General features: G+C 44.5%; 1 protein-coding gene across 2 annotated transcripts in view; it reads right to left on the bottom strand.

Annotated features, from left to right (window-relative positions):
- Positions 1 to 10,083, bottom strand: part of FHIP1A (FHF complex subunit HOOK interacting protein 1A) — a 286,478-nt gene extending 276,395 nt beyond the window's left edge. Inside the window, exon 1 of one of the 2 annotated variants that reach the window (XM_028491776.2) lies at positions 9,776 to 10,083. The gene's annotated coding sequence lies outside the window, so the exon portion shown is untranslated. The remainder of the gene's footprint in view (positions 1 to 9,775) is intronic. The other variant, XM_055085932.1, reaches the window with a different exon arrangement.
- Between the last annotated feature and the right edge of the window lie 2,464 nt (positions 10,084 to 12,547).

Here is a 12,547-nt window from a genome sequence, read left to right as displayed (position 1 = left end):
AGCTCAGCAACGACAGGGGCCAGGAGGACAGGAAGAGCAATTTACTGGTAGAGAACCTAAAAGCCACCGGCTCTCATCTCTACATGATCTGCATCCTTCAGGCCAGCGTTTTCAATTCCATGCTTGTGTCTCCAATTCCTGCTGGACACATCAACATGGAACTCCCGCTATCAAATTAACTTTGGGGCAATAATAGTTTCTCAGCATCTAGCCAAGTACTTTCCATTGAAAAGTGTCCCATAAACGTGTTGGTGGTTGTCTGTTTCTCTTTTTTCCTTTCTCATTTTTACCACTTTACTTGAGGGCCTTATACCATATACACACTCTCCTGGGAAATATAATGATTGTTCCTAGAAGGCCAGAAGCTGCTATCAAAGAGGCATGCTCCTTATTTATAATTTGGCAACAGCGCAGCCAAGGGGAGGGTATGCCTAGCACACACTGAAGAATGGCTGCATCCCCTGATGGGACGAGACTTTGCTAACTGGCATACTCTGGTGAAAGACAGGCCCTAAAGAATTCATTGCCATCACAGACTCAAAAATACTTCAGATGAGATCGTATATGTGATAGTGCTTTGTGACTCTAAATTACCCTGGCTAGTGATGTGGCTGTTACAAAGGCAAAGACCTGGGGAATAGGTAGGCGTATGGTTTGAAAGAACTAACTAGGTCCGAATAGAAGGAGGGAAAAAGAAAGAGAGCCCAGAGGATTCAACAGAAAGTCCAGACAACAAAGGGGATGTGGTGGTGGAAAGTTTCAAGTTAGCAAACGCCCACTCAGTTCAACACTTACTGGATGGCAGGCACTGGTCTACGTCTTGGGACACAGAGCCAAAGACAGTCAAAACTAATTCAACCAGGATCCCTGCCCTTCGTGGAGCTTTATGTTCTTATTCGGGGAGACAGCTGATAAACAATACGCATAATAAATAAGTAAATTGTAATATGTTAGAAGATAAGTGCAGGAGAGCGGGGGAAGGGGGATGGAAAGTGCAGAGGGTTTGCAATACTCTCAGATTAAAAGGCGTGCCAAAGAGCATAATGAGTCAGATTTCCAATGATGTTCCTCAAAAACTACATTCGAGGGACTTCCCTGGTGGCGCAGTGGTTAAGAATCTGCCTGCCAATGCAAGGGACATGGGTTTGATCCCTGGTCCAGGAAGATCCCACATGCCATGGAGCAACTAAGCCCGGGCGCCACAACTACTGAGCCTGTGCTTTAGAGCCCGCAAGCCACAACTACTGAGCCCTTGAGCCACAACTACTGAAACCTGTGCGCCTAGAGCCCATGCTCCACAACAACAGAAGCCACCGCAGTGAGAAGCCCGCGCACCGCAACAAGGAGTAGCCCCCACTCGCCACAACTAGAGAAAGCCCGCACGCAGCAATGAAGACCCAACGCAACCAAAGATAAATAAATAACTTTTTTTAAAAAACTACATTCAATTGCAGGAGAAATGAGGAAAAGCAAACAGAGCTCGAATGAAACGTGCATAAAATCTGACAAATCCAAACTGCCTAGGAACATACAGCTCATTTTCCATATTTCGTCTTCTTCACCCTTGTTCAAATTATTGACACCAACAGGCTACGTAACATATTTACAGAGAAAGATATGAAACAACTTAGCCAGAGGCAGAGCAAAGGGAATTATAAGAGACAAGAGCAAAGCAGATGAGAGCAAAAATAGGTGCAAAGCAGTACCTCAGGAAAGGGTTAATTCAACAGGACTTTAATATGACAATTTTTCCTTAGGAATAGTTGGCTCTAGGTCGAGGATGATATATAAGTTTCATTTCTAGTAACAACCCCAAACAGCTGGCAGAGTCCTTCTGGATCCCTGCATTGATAAAGAGTTCTGGGTCCTGTGGGCAATGAACTAGACATTTCTTCCATGAGCTCAAGATGGGGGACTGAGCACACATGCCCTACACTTGCCTTTCCTTCCTTGGTAGAGCTTAGTGCTTTTTAAAAAATTTAAAAAAAAAAAGCAGTAAACACTCACTGGCCACCTACAATGTGAAGCAAAACTAAGAACGGTGGAGGATTTGGAGTGTAGAGCTTGATCCAAGTCCTAATGGAGTTTATAATATAATTGGGAAGAAGAATAATTACACAAAAGATAACACTAGAAAGCATCAAATGACTAAATTCCTAAAATTTCAGTACAGAGATTCAGATGCCAGGAAACTGCTACAGGACAAGAGAGCCAAGAAAGGCTTAAAGGAGGACACAGACTCTGAACTGGGGTTTGAAGAATTCACATCATTGAAATAATTGGAAAGAGGAAGGACTGGTCCCAACAAGATGGCGAAAAAGGAATAGGCAGGTGTGCTCAGGAATGAGGAAGAGATCGGCATGGCAGCCAGAGCCGAGGATCTAAACAGGGCACCAGATCATAGATGCCTTGAGTATTAGTCAGGGATCTCCAGAGACAGAGAACCAACAGGAGACATATATATAAAGGAGATGAGTGTGTGTATATATATAGAGAGGCAGATAGAAAGGTTTATTATAAGGAATTGGCTCATGCAATTATGAAGGCTGAGAAGTCCCAAGGTCTGCACTCAGCAAGCCAGAGAAGTAGGACAGCTGATAATATAGTTCAAGTCCAAGTTTGAGGCCAAAGGCACAGAAGATGGATGCCCTAGCTCAAAAACAGGCAGAGTGAGAGAATTCTCCCTTACTCAGCCTTTCTGTTCAATTCAGGTCTTCAATGGATTGAATGACGCCCACCGACAATGGAAAGACCATCTGCCTTACTCAGTCTACCAATTCCAGTGTTAATATCATCCAGAAACACCCTCACAGACACACCCAGAATAATGTTTACCCAACTCTCTGGGCACCCTGCGGCCCAGTCACATTGGTACCTAAATTTAACCATCACAGCTTGGACTGAGTCATTATCCAGTAGGCAAAAAGGACCGTGATCAGAGACATGAGCAAAGCTATACTTTATAAAATCAAACTGACTGTGGCATGAAAATGGATTACAGAAAGAAAAACTGAAAACAAAAACCAGGTAAAAAAATATTATAACTGCCCATGTGATAATAAGAGGCAGACCATCAACGACAAACACGTACAGGATTCTATTCAAAATAAGGTACTCTGCTAGGTGATTAAGATGAGCTACTCGTGTCACCCTACAGTTTAATTTGATGTCAGGATCGAAATGGAGACCTATGCAGCAGGACTGGAGAAGCAAGCCTAGGAGTCCAAAGGTCAGCAATGAGGATGCGGATTTAGGGATTATCCATATAGGGAAGGGAGCCAAGTTGAGAGTTTGCTTCTGGCGTGCCCATCCTGACAGAAGCCCGCAGGACAGCAGGCTGAATCAGTCAGTCTTGAGTCAGGAAGCCTCATCAGACCGACTCGTTTTTTGTGATTCACTGGGGAGGAATGACCACTCCTAGGTGGCAAACTAATCCTAGAACATGATCAAGAGGTTGGGATTACTTTAGAGGAAAAAGAGGCAGGAGGCAACACAACCAGCCTGCAGACACCTAAACACAACTTACAAGCTGATTCATCAAGAGCAACTGCAGGGTCCACTTTCCAAATCAGACATACAAAGTCTACAACAGGAACCCAGTGGAGAAGAACAAGGAGGAAATTGAGAGAAGGTCAAACTTCATCAAGCTGATACGAGATTAGCATTAACCATTAAGTTTCTAACACAACTCAGGTAAATAGCAGGTTATCTGGTATTTCCTGAAGCAAATCAAGGTCAATGGAAGTCCTATTGTCACATTTTTCATAAGCATTTAAATTACTGCATCTTGCTTAAAATAAGCCAAAGTGTAAACAGTCTGCAATATACACAAACAGGAGAGATTTTAAATATGCAACTTACCAAAAAAGTGACAATGTTAGAGAACAGGCAGTAACCAAGACTAATACATAAGGTATGTTGCATCTTCCCACGAAAAAAAAATCGAAAGAACTATATACAAACGATGAAGTTTCTCTTGTATTCTAAGAAATTCTTTTTTTACAAAAGAATTTTTCATACAAAAAATATCAAGAAACATTTTTCCTAATACAAAAAATATGGGCAGCATCATCTTCATTTTGAGGATGCACAAAGTTTCATGCTAAATGACCTACTGATGATCTTTTTTTTTTTTTGGCTGCGCCATGCTGCATACAGGATCTTAGTTCCCCGACCAGGGACTGAACCTGTGCCCCCTGCAGTGGAAGTGCAGTCTTAACCACTCAACCACCAGGGAAGTCCCGATGATCATATTTTTAGAGTATAGCTTATATCACTTATGCATAAATACACACATGTATATATATGTCATATATATATATACACATAAGGTGTGTATATGTTCATATTGTACAGATATTTATATTTGTTAAGATACTTTTATAATCATTCTGATATATTACAAAGAAAATCGTGAATGAACTCCAAGTACAAGTTCCATGAACACAAAGCAGAAGATACTCATCTTGAGGAATGCAACATCATCTTCTAATTGAATGGTTATGAACAAAGCTTGGACTCGATGAAAATATTAATCAACTCTCTAAGATGGTCAATAAAAACTTTGCCACAGGAATTTCTGAAATGTTCCTCCTTCAATGAGCCTGGGTCGTGAAATTTAGCCAAAGTATCACATTTCACATTTGCCACACACAGATGAGTGAAATCAGTTCCTGGGACTTTCTATAGGCCTAAAGATCTTAAAATTGACCCATGACCAATATTTCAACAGAGGTAAATTTTCATACAAGAAGAGGAGTTAAAATACACTCACTCTGCATTCTGCAAAACCTGGTAGATTCTCTGAACTCCTTAATAGCATGTCCTAGAATAATGTTCTTAAAAAAAAATTTTTTTTTAACTATGCTCCATAAAAAATAATTAGCAGCTCATCCGACAACTGCAGAGTATTTTTATAGCTGTTATCAATTACTATGTTCTCTTGGGGAAAGCATTAAAACCAAAAAGAACCTGACATGTGAAGAAAAGAGGTAATAAGCCTTACCTAAAAGCTCAGCACCTTCTGTTACTACGACCTTTTGTTTCAGTCGGGTCATGTAACAATAATTTCTATCTTCAGTCCAATATCTTCAAAAAAAAAGCTATTAATATAATTTAAAATGTAGGGACACTTAGAGGAAGTGTAAATTAGAGGAATTTAGCATTTTCATACCTCTGACTCTTTCACAAACCTTTCCTACACAAGTGTGCAAAGATAGACTTTAAAGGATGTTCTCTAAAGCACTAGTCTTACTATAGAAAAATGGGAAACAACCCAAATTTCCAACAATAGGAAACTGTTAAAATAATCTGTCATGCAATACTATACAGTATGATCTATATGTATGGTCATGGGAACATTTTCAACACCAATTAAGTTAAAAATAAAAACGAAGTTGAAAGTTGTTTTATATTACCCCACTTGTTATTAACAATCACAATAATAAATATATTTTAATACAGGGAAATTTGGGGGAAGTTTCTCTAGAATACAAGATCACAGTGCACTTTATCTTTCAACATTACATATTTCTGTGATGTTTGAATGTTGAATAATATGTATTGTGTGTATAATCAGAAAAAATAAAGTTTTATTTTAAGTTAGTGATATAATTGGAGGGGAAGTAGGAAAAAACTTTATGTATAAAGAAAAGGGAAATCTTAGGGTGTTAAAAACTTTTCTATTATAGCTCTGCAATATTATCTGCCTCTACCTCTCTTTTGGAAGACAGTTGTTTCCTTATTCTCAGAACTTCAAAACTGAGCAACACACATAGACATTGGAAGGGCCCCTTACCGTCTCCCGTTAGTAATAGCTTCTAGGGATAAAAGTTTAGACCAAACTCCAGTATTTATCAAATTCAACACTGTCAGTTCCTGAACAGTTGCAAACAAACTGCAAAGGTGTCTCTAAGTTATTTCAGAATTAACCAAAAAAAGAAGGATTCTGCAGACTCTGAAACTATTTGAAGCATTTTCATAATGGAAATATGAGGAATTAGAGATAGCTACCTACCTTTGAATCCGCAGCCCTGTAACCTATTCAAACATTGTAAAAACTAGATGGAAAGGACAAGAGAGCAGTGCTTGGAAAGGTAACTGAGGAATCACAAGCATGGGGGAAATTTCCAGCTGACTGGGGAAGGGTGTGAACCTGTGCTGGGAGAGGGGTGTCTCCACAGTCATGTGACCTTGGCAAAACAATTAAACTCCTCTACCACAATTTCCTCATCTGTAAAATCAAAGGATGGAGAATAAACAATCTCTGTGGTCCCTTTCGGCTCTAAAATTCTGAAAACAAAGCTTTACTCTTTCCTTGCCAAAGGATATCTTAAATATATACATATACATACATATATACACACACATGTACACAGCATAAAATATAAGGTATAAGGTTATAAGGTACATGGCCAAAAACAGCAGACGCCTGCCTGGCTCCTCCTCACCCTTGAGTTCCACTCTCCAAAAGAAGCCCCTTCAATTCTTTTAGATGTTTTTTCTAGTAATTACTTCCATATTTGTAAATCACACATTTAGATTACTATTTTCTGATTTTTCTCAATTTTATTAGACCCTACCAAAAGTTCCTTATGGCAACTACTGGGGCATTTATCACCTGTCCCACCTCCTGGGGTACAGCTACACTGTTGAGATGCAAAGGATATAAAGATTATATGCATGTACACACATGTATAAGTACGTGTTTCTATATATTCCTGTCCCCAGTGAGCACTCATTTTGATTAATGAGAAATAAGGTCCCATGCTAAACACTGCACAAAATGTAGCAGAGAAAAAATTAAAAGCCTGGCCTCTAAATCAGAAAAGTCCTGCATTCGGGTCTGAGTCCACCACATACAGGAACAAAGTATGCACCTAAAAGTTCCTTATTTTCTCTGAATCTCATCTATTTTCCTCCTGTGTAAGCTGAATATAATACACCAACTACAAAATGGTTAAAGCACAAAGCACAAATACGGTACCTGTGAAAGCACTTTGTTACTCACAAAGCACTATAAAAATGTTACTTTCCGTTATTGTCTTCACTAAGAGATCCCTATAAATGAAGTACCTGAAGTTATTGGTCACTCGAGCACTGTTCTCCTATGTAGGCTAAAAACTAAGAGTCAGAAGTCACTGAGAGTAAGAGTGAAATAGATGTAAATCATGTTCCAAGGCCAGAATCTGAGGGTCCAGCTCTTCAAAGGGTCTATGTATTGCCCTATGAGACAAATGCACACAGAACAAAGATCGAGCATCTCAGCAGGGATCAGAGAAAGCAATTGTTTTATATTTGCAGAGAGAGAGAGCTTCCTTACCAAATTTTCTTTATAAAAGTAATACAAGGGGACTTCCCTGGTGGTCCAGTGGTTAAGAAACCACCTTCCAACGCAGGGGACCCGGGTTTGAGATCCCACACGCTACGGAGCAACTAAGCCCACGTACCACAACTACTGAGCCTGTGTGCTCTAGAGCCCGTGCGCCACAACTAGAGAGAAGCCCGCGTGCCGCAATGAAAAATCTCACATGCTGCAACCAAAATCTGATGCCGCCAAATAAGTATTTTTTTTTAATAAATAAAAATAAAGTACAAGAACATAATTTCAAAAGTCACTCCTCAGGCTTCTTCTAATATGTACCTCTATATTTCAACATAATTTGTACATCTGCTTTTTGATTTGCAGACATAATCTATTGGCTTCCTATTACAACAGAAAGAACTTTGCAGAGAAAGTGTTTTGGACCAAATTTGGGAAGTTATCATGAAGAACTGTCCAGCAATGCATTACTGACACTACAGTAAAACAGGCCTCTCATTTCTGGTCTTCAAAGGCCTACATTGAAAGTGATACAACCACAGTGTCTCTATCTAGAGGCAAGTAGGAAGCTAGCTGGGTAGACAGGTCTAGATTATGAGACCACTCTAAATCTCTCTCTGAATCTAGTTCAGTGATACTCAGTTTCTCTTGTCTTTTCCACATGCCGCACACAGTTTAATCCTGTTCCTAAAGCTACAGGTCAAATGACAAATGGGACCCCAAACTTAATTTATTTCAAGACAAGTATGGAAACAATTCTATGAGCTGTGCGGAGAGGGGTTAACTGGAACTAAAAGAAACCAGCCTTTAATTATCTGAAAAGTTATCTAAAGCCAACAAATATGCTGCACTAAAAAGTAAATTTATGGACTGAATCTCCTGCTCAATTTCTGTCCAGAGAAGACCACTAAACTTCTCCAGATGTGGTCTTGGGCTGTGGTACGCTACATTTGGGCAGTTTCAGGGAAAACATCCTGTCTAGTGCCAGGTGTACAAGTGAACTTGAGGTCAAGCAGGTGACCCTGCTGACCAGGCATGGTACATTAAGAAGAGGAAATCTTTTCTCTCGCTAATCAACAGGATAAAGGTGATTAAGCAGGAATTATTTTTCAATGACCTACATAATTTCATCAGGGCAGCTGTGGCTATTAGCAGAGAGCAGCTGACTTTCTAATGAGATGAATTTGATAGCAGGGCCCTGCCAGAGAAGGCAGGGAGTGGGCCCAATCTACAAGAAAGCAACAAATGGTGTGCATTGTTTACTACTCCTCCCTAGGGCTGTCTCTCCTCTGTTTTGGGCTCCTTCCTTCCACGGGAAATACTCCCCACCTGGGATGCCTAAGGCTGCAGCACCTGCTGAATGGTGGAAGCCGGGTCTTTTTTTTTTCTTAATTTTTATTTTATATTGGAGTATAGTTGATTTACAATGTTGTTAGTTTCAGGTGTACAGCAGTGTGATTCAGTTATACAAATACATACATCTATTCTTTTTCAGATTCTTTTCCCATTTAGGTTATTACAGAATATTGAGTAGAGTTCCCTGTGCTATACAGTCCTTGTTGAATATCTATTTTACAGATAGCAGTGTGTATTAGTCCAGCTCTATCCCACCCACTTGGATCCACCCATTCTTAATAAACCCGAATAAATTAGGAGTCTGGGATTAACATAAACCGGGTCTATTAAGAATGGATGGATCCAAGTGGCTGGGACAGAGCTGGGCTAATGCATCGAACTGCCCACGTGATTCCCAAAGTCCCAAGCAAACAAGGCTACCGCTGCCACCAACACCTCTCTCTGGTTGGGCTTGAGATAGGACAGAAGTTAGTACCACTCCCTACCAGAAGTGGAATTAACAAGGGACCTTTGTTAAGGTCGGAGCAGGACACACACGCACGCACACACATACCATCATCATCATCAATAACAACCACGACTTGAACGCAGTTTCATTAGAGAACTTGATGAAACTGAGCAAGAGCCAACAAGTAAGTCCTAACACCAGGAAAGCGCTGCAATCCTCAGAGTGGGTCCGCCTCTGCCTCTTGTGTGAAAGCGAGGAGGTGGGGAGAGGAAGACTGAGCCCTAGATCTCTTCTCCTTTGCCTGTTCCTCCGGTAGGATCCGGCTCTCTGGCCCCAAGAACCAAGAAAAGGGTGGAGAGCCCAGGTGCCATCCTTCTCCGTCAAAACAAGCTGGCTCTTTCTCCCCCGGGATCAGTCACCGAGTCACGCCCGGTCCAGCAGCTCTGGGAGCCCCCTCCTCCCCGCCGTGCCTCGGCCCGACACAGAGATCTTGCTTGGGATAGTCCCAGCGGGGGCCCCCCCTCCCAATTCCTGCTCCTCCCGCCCAGTCGGAGAACGCAGGCAAGGGATACTTCTGCTCTCCGCCTTCCCATAACCCCTAAAATAAAAGAATCCCTCAGGCGCAAATCTCAGATCCGCACGCCACGTACCTGTCAGCGGCCGCGGCTCCTCCTCCCGGCCCGGTGCGGGACTCGCCGGGACTGGCCGGGAACAGTCCAGAAAGTTTGTGCCACCACCGCGGTGGGCACCGCGAGGAAGGGGGAGCGGGCTCCTCGCCGGGACCGGGACAGTCCGCTCTGCGCCCCGGCCGGCGGCCGCTCTCACGCCTCGGCCCGGGTCCTCCCCACCCAGCTCCAAGTCTACAGCGGTGCCCCGGGAAGAAAGTACGAGGTGGAAGAAGGTCGGCGCGCAACTTTCCGACGGTGCGTCAGCCCGTGGCGGAGCCGCGCCTCTCCTGCGCTCCCCCGCCCCCCAACCCGCGCCCTCGGGGGAGCGCGGGCGGGGCCCGAGCCGAGGCGGAGCCCAACCTGCCTGCCCGGCTCAGGGGAGCTCGCGTCGGGCCCCGCCCCTTCCCCCCGGAGAGACGGCCGCCAGGTGCGCGGGGGTCGGGCTCGGCTGCGAGGCCGCCCCGGCGCCCGTTGCCAAGGTGAAGGAGGCGGAGCCTCTGAGGAAAAATTTCCACCGAAACTTAAACCCCGCGGAATGGAGGACACCTCGCCCCTGGGGACTCGCCTGTCGCTGGAACTACACCCCTTCACGAACACACACACACACCACGTTTACGGTCCGGCCAAAAGGCTCATTTCTTGAGTTCTGCTGAGTGGAGAAAGCTCCACGCGGCACGCACCCTGCGAGTATAGGTGTACGTGTCACAATTCACTGGCAATTTTCCCCCTAAAAATGAGGACTCTTTAATTGGACAGTTCTACAGCAAAAAGAAATTTCCCCAACTCTCCCCGGGAAATGGGAGAGCAGGTTGGGAATCCGTTTCCCTACCACCCCGAGTATGGCGGTGCCCCTTGGCACTGCCTCGTGTTTCGCCGTCCTTCCCAGAGCCCAGACCTCGGACCCCGGCCGGCCCGGCCCCACGTTTGCCGGCTGCCCTCCATCAGAGACCTCGCATATTGCCAAGCTGGTATTGCCATCTCAACCTCCGCATTTCTCCGCCTTCCACGCCTCTTGCATGCTTGGGTGGTAAAGTCAAGGATCTGCTTTCTGAACTTTAAATCCAGGAGGGGGAATCAAATTCTTGGTTAGAGGCTCTCTTGGCAGTTTCAGAGCCCTGTGGTTGGTGTGGCTGAAACTTGAGGTGAGCCGCAGTCTGAGCGGGTGTGGCGAGTGTGGAGCTTTTCCTACCGCAGCAGCATCCTGCTGGAGCCTCACCAAATTCTCCTTTGGAGGAAGTATCTTCCTCCCTCCATTCTCGATGAATGGCATCCGAAAACAACCAAAATCAAGTTTACCTAGTTTCGGGTTCTGTTTTGCAACCATGGCAATCAGAGGATGCAAACTTCACACTTCCTGCTCTACCACCACTGCTATACTTGATGACGGCAGCAGGAATGCACCTGCTGCGGAATAACTCAGCATTCACCAGCCTTCCACCTATAACAAGTGCAGGACAGGTGGCTCCTAAGTAAAAACTGGGGAAGGACAGGGAGATAGAAGGGTAGGAGCGGGGAAGTTCTGCCCAGCAGGTCACCTGGGCCTGTTCTAACAACTGGGATGTGGGGCAATCATTTATTCAACCAATATCGATTGAGTGCTTTTTGCATGCTAGGCATTCTTCTAGGGGTTGGGGACACAGCAGAGAACAAAAGCATAAAAATCCTAGCCCTCATAGACCTGACCTTCCAGGTGGGAGAGACAGATGATAAAGAAAATATGTGCCTGCAATATAATTAGAAATGCTATGGAGTAGCACGGGGGGATCAGCTCGGTGCTCTGTGTTCACCTAGAGGGGTGGAATAGGGAGGGTGGGAGGGAGACGCAAGAGGGAGGGGATATGGGGATATATGTATACGTACAGCTGACTCACTTTGTTATACAGCAGAAATTAAAACAACGTTGTAAAGCATTTAAACTCCAGTAAAAATGTTAAAAAAAAAAAAGTAATGCTATGGAGAAATATTAGGCAGGGATGGGACATAAGGAGTTTGAGGGGTGTTCTTTTAAGTAGGTGACCAAAGAAAACCTCTGGAGGTATTTGAGCAAAGGTCTGAAGGAGTCTGGGAAACAAGATATCTGGGCAGACAACTTTTGAGGCAGAAAGCACAGCAAGCACAAAAGCCCTGAGGCAGGAATATGCCTGAGTGCTCTGGGAGCAACCAAGAAGCCAGAGTGGCAGAATGGGGAAGTCAGAGAAGAAGTAGGGGTGACAGGCCAAATGAGGCCCTAACTCTGAGTGAGCTGGAAGCCACTGGAGGGTTTTGTGTAGAAAAGTGTCATCTTCTGACACACTGTGATAGGACCACTTTGACTGCTGGGTTGACAATAGACAATAGGGGGTAAGGGCTGAAGCAGAGACCAATGAGAAGGCTATTGAAATAATCCAGGAGCAAGAGGAGAGTGATTGGACCAGGGAGATAGGGGTGGCGGTGATAAGCTGACAGGGATTCCTCACAGACTGGGTGTGGAATGTGAAGGAAAGAAAGCAAGGAGGACTCAGGGTTTTGGCCTGAGCAGCTTGGAAGGATGGAACTGCCATAACAAAGATGGAGAAGGCTTCAAAAGGAGAAGGTTGGGGCTTCCCTGGTGGCGCGGTGGTGGAGAGTCCGCCTGCCAATGCAGGGGACACGGGTTCGTGCCCCGGTCCGGGAGGATCCCACATGCCGCGGAGCGGCTGGGCCCGTGAGCCACGGCCGCTGAGCCTGTGCGTCCGGAGCCTGTGCTCCGCAACGGGAGAGGCCACAACAGTGAGA

The sequence above is a fragment of the Physeter macrocephalus genome, chromosome 7, assembly GCF_002837175.3.
Source record: "Physeter macrocephalus isolate SW-GA chromosome 7, ASM283717v5, whole genome shotgun sequence".
Classification (NCBI taxonomy): Eukaryota; Metazoa; Chordata; class Mammalia; order Artiodactyla; family Physeteridae; genus Physeter; species Physeter macrocephalus.
This window is presented reverse-complemented; position numbering and strand designations above follow the sequence as displayed.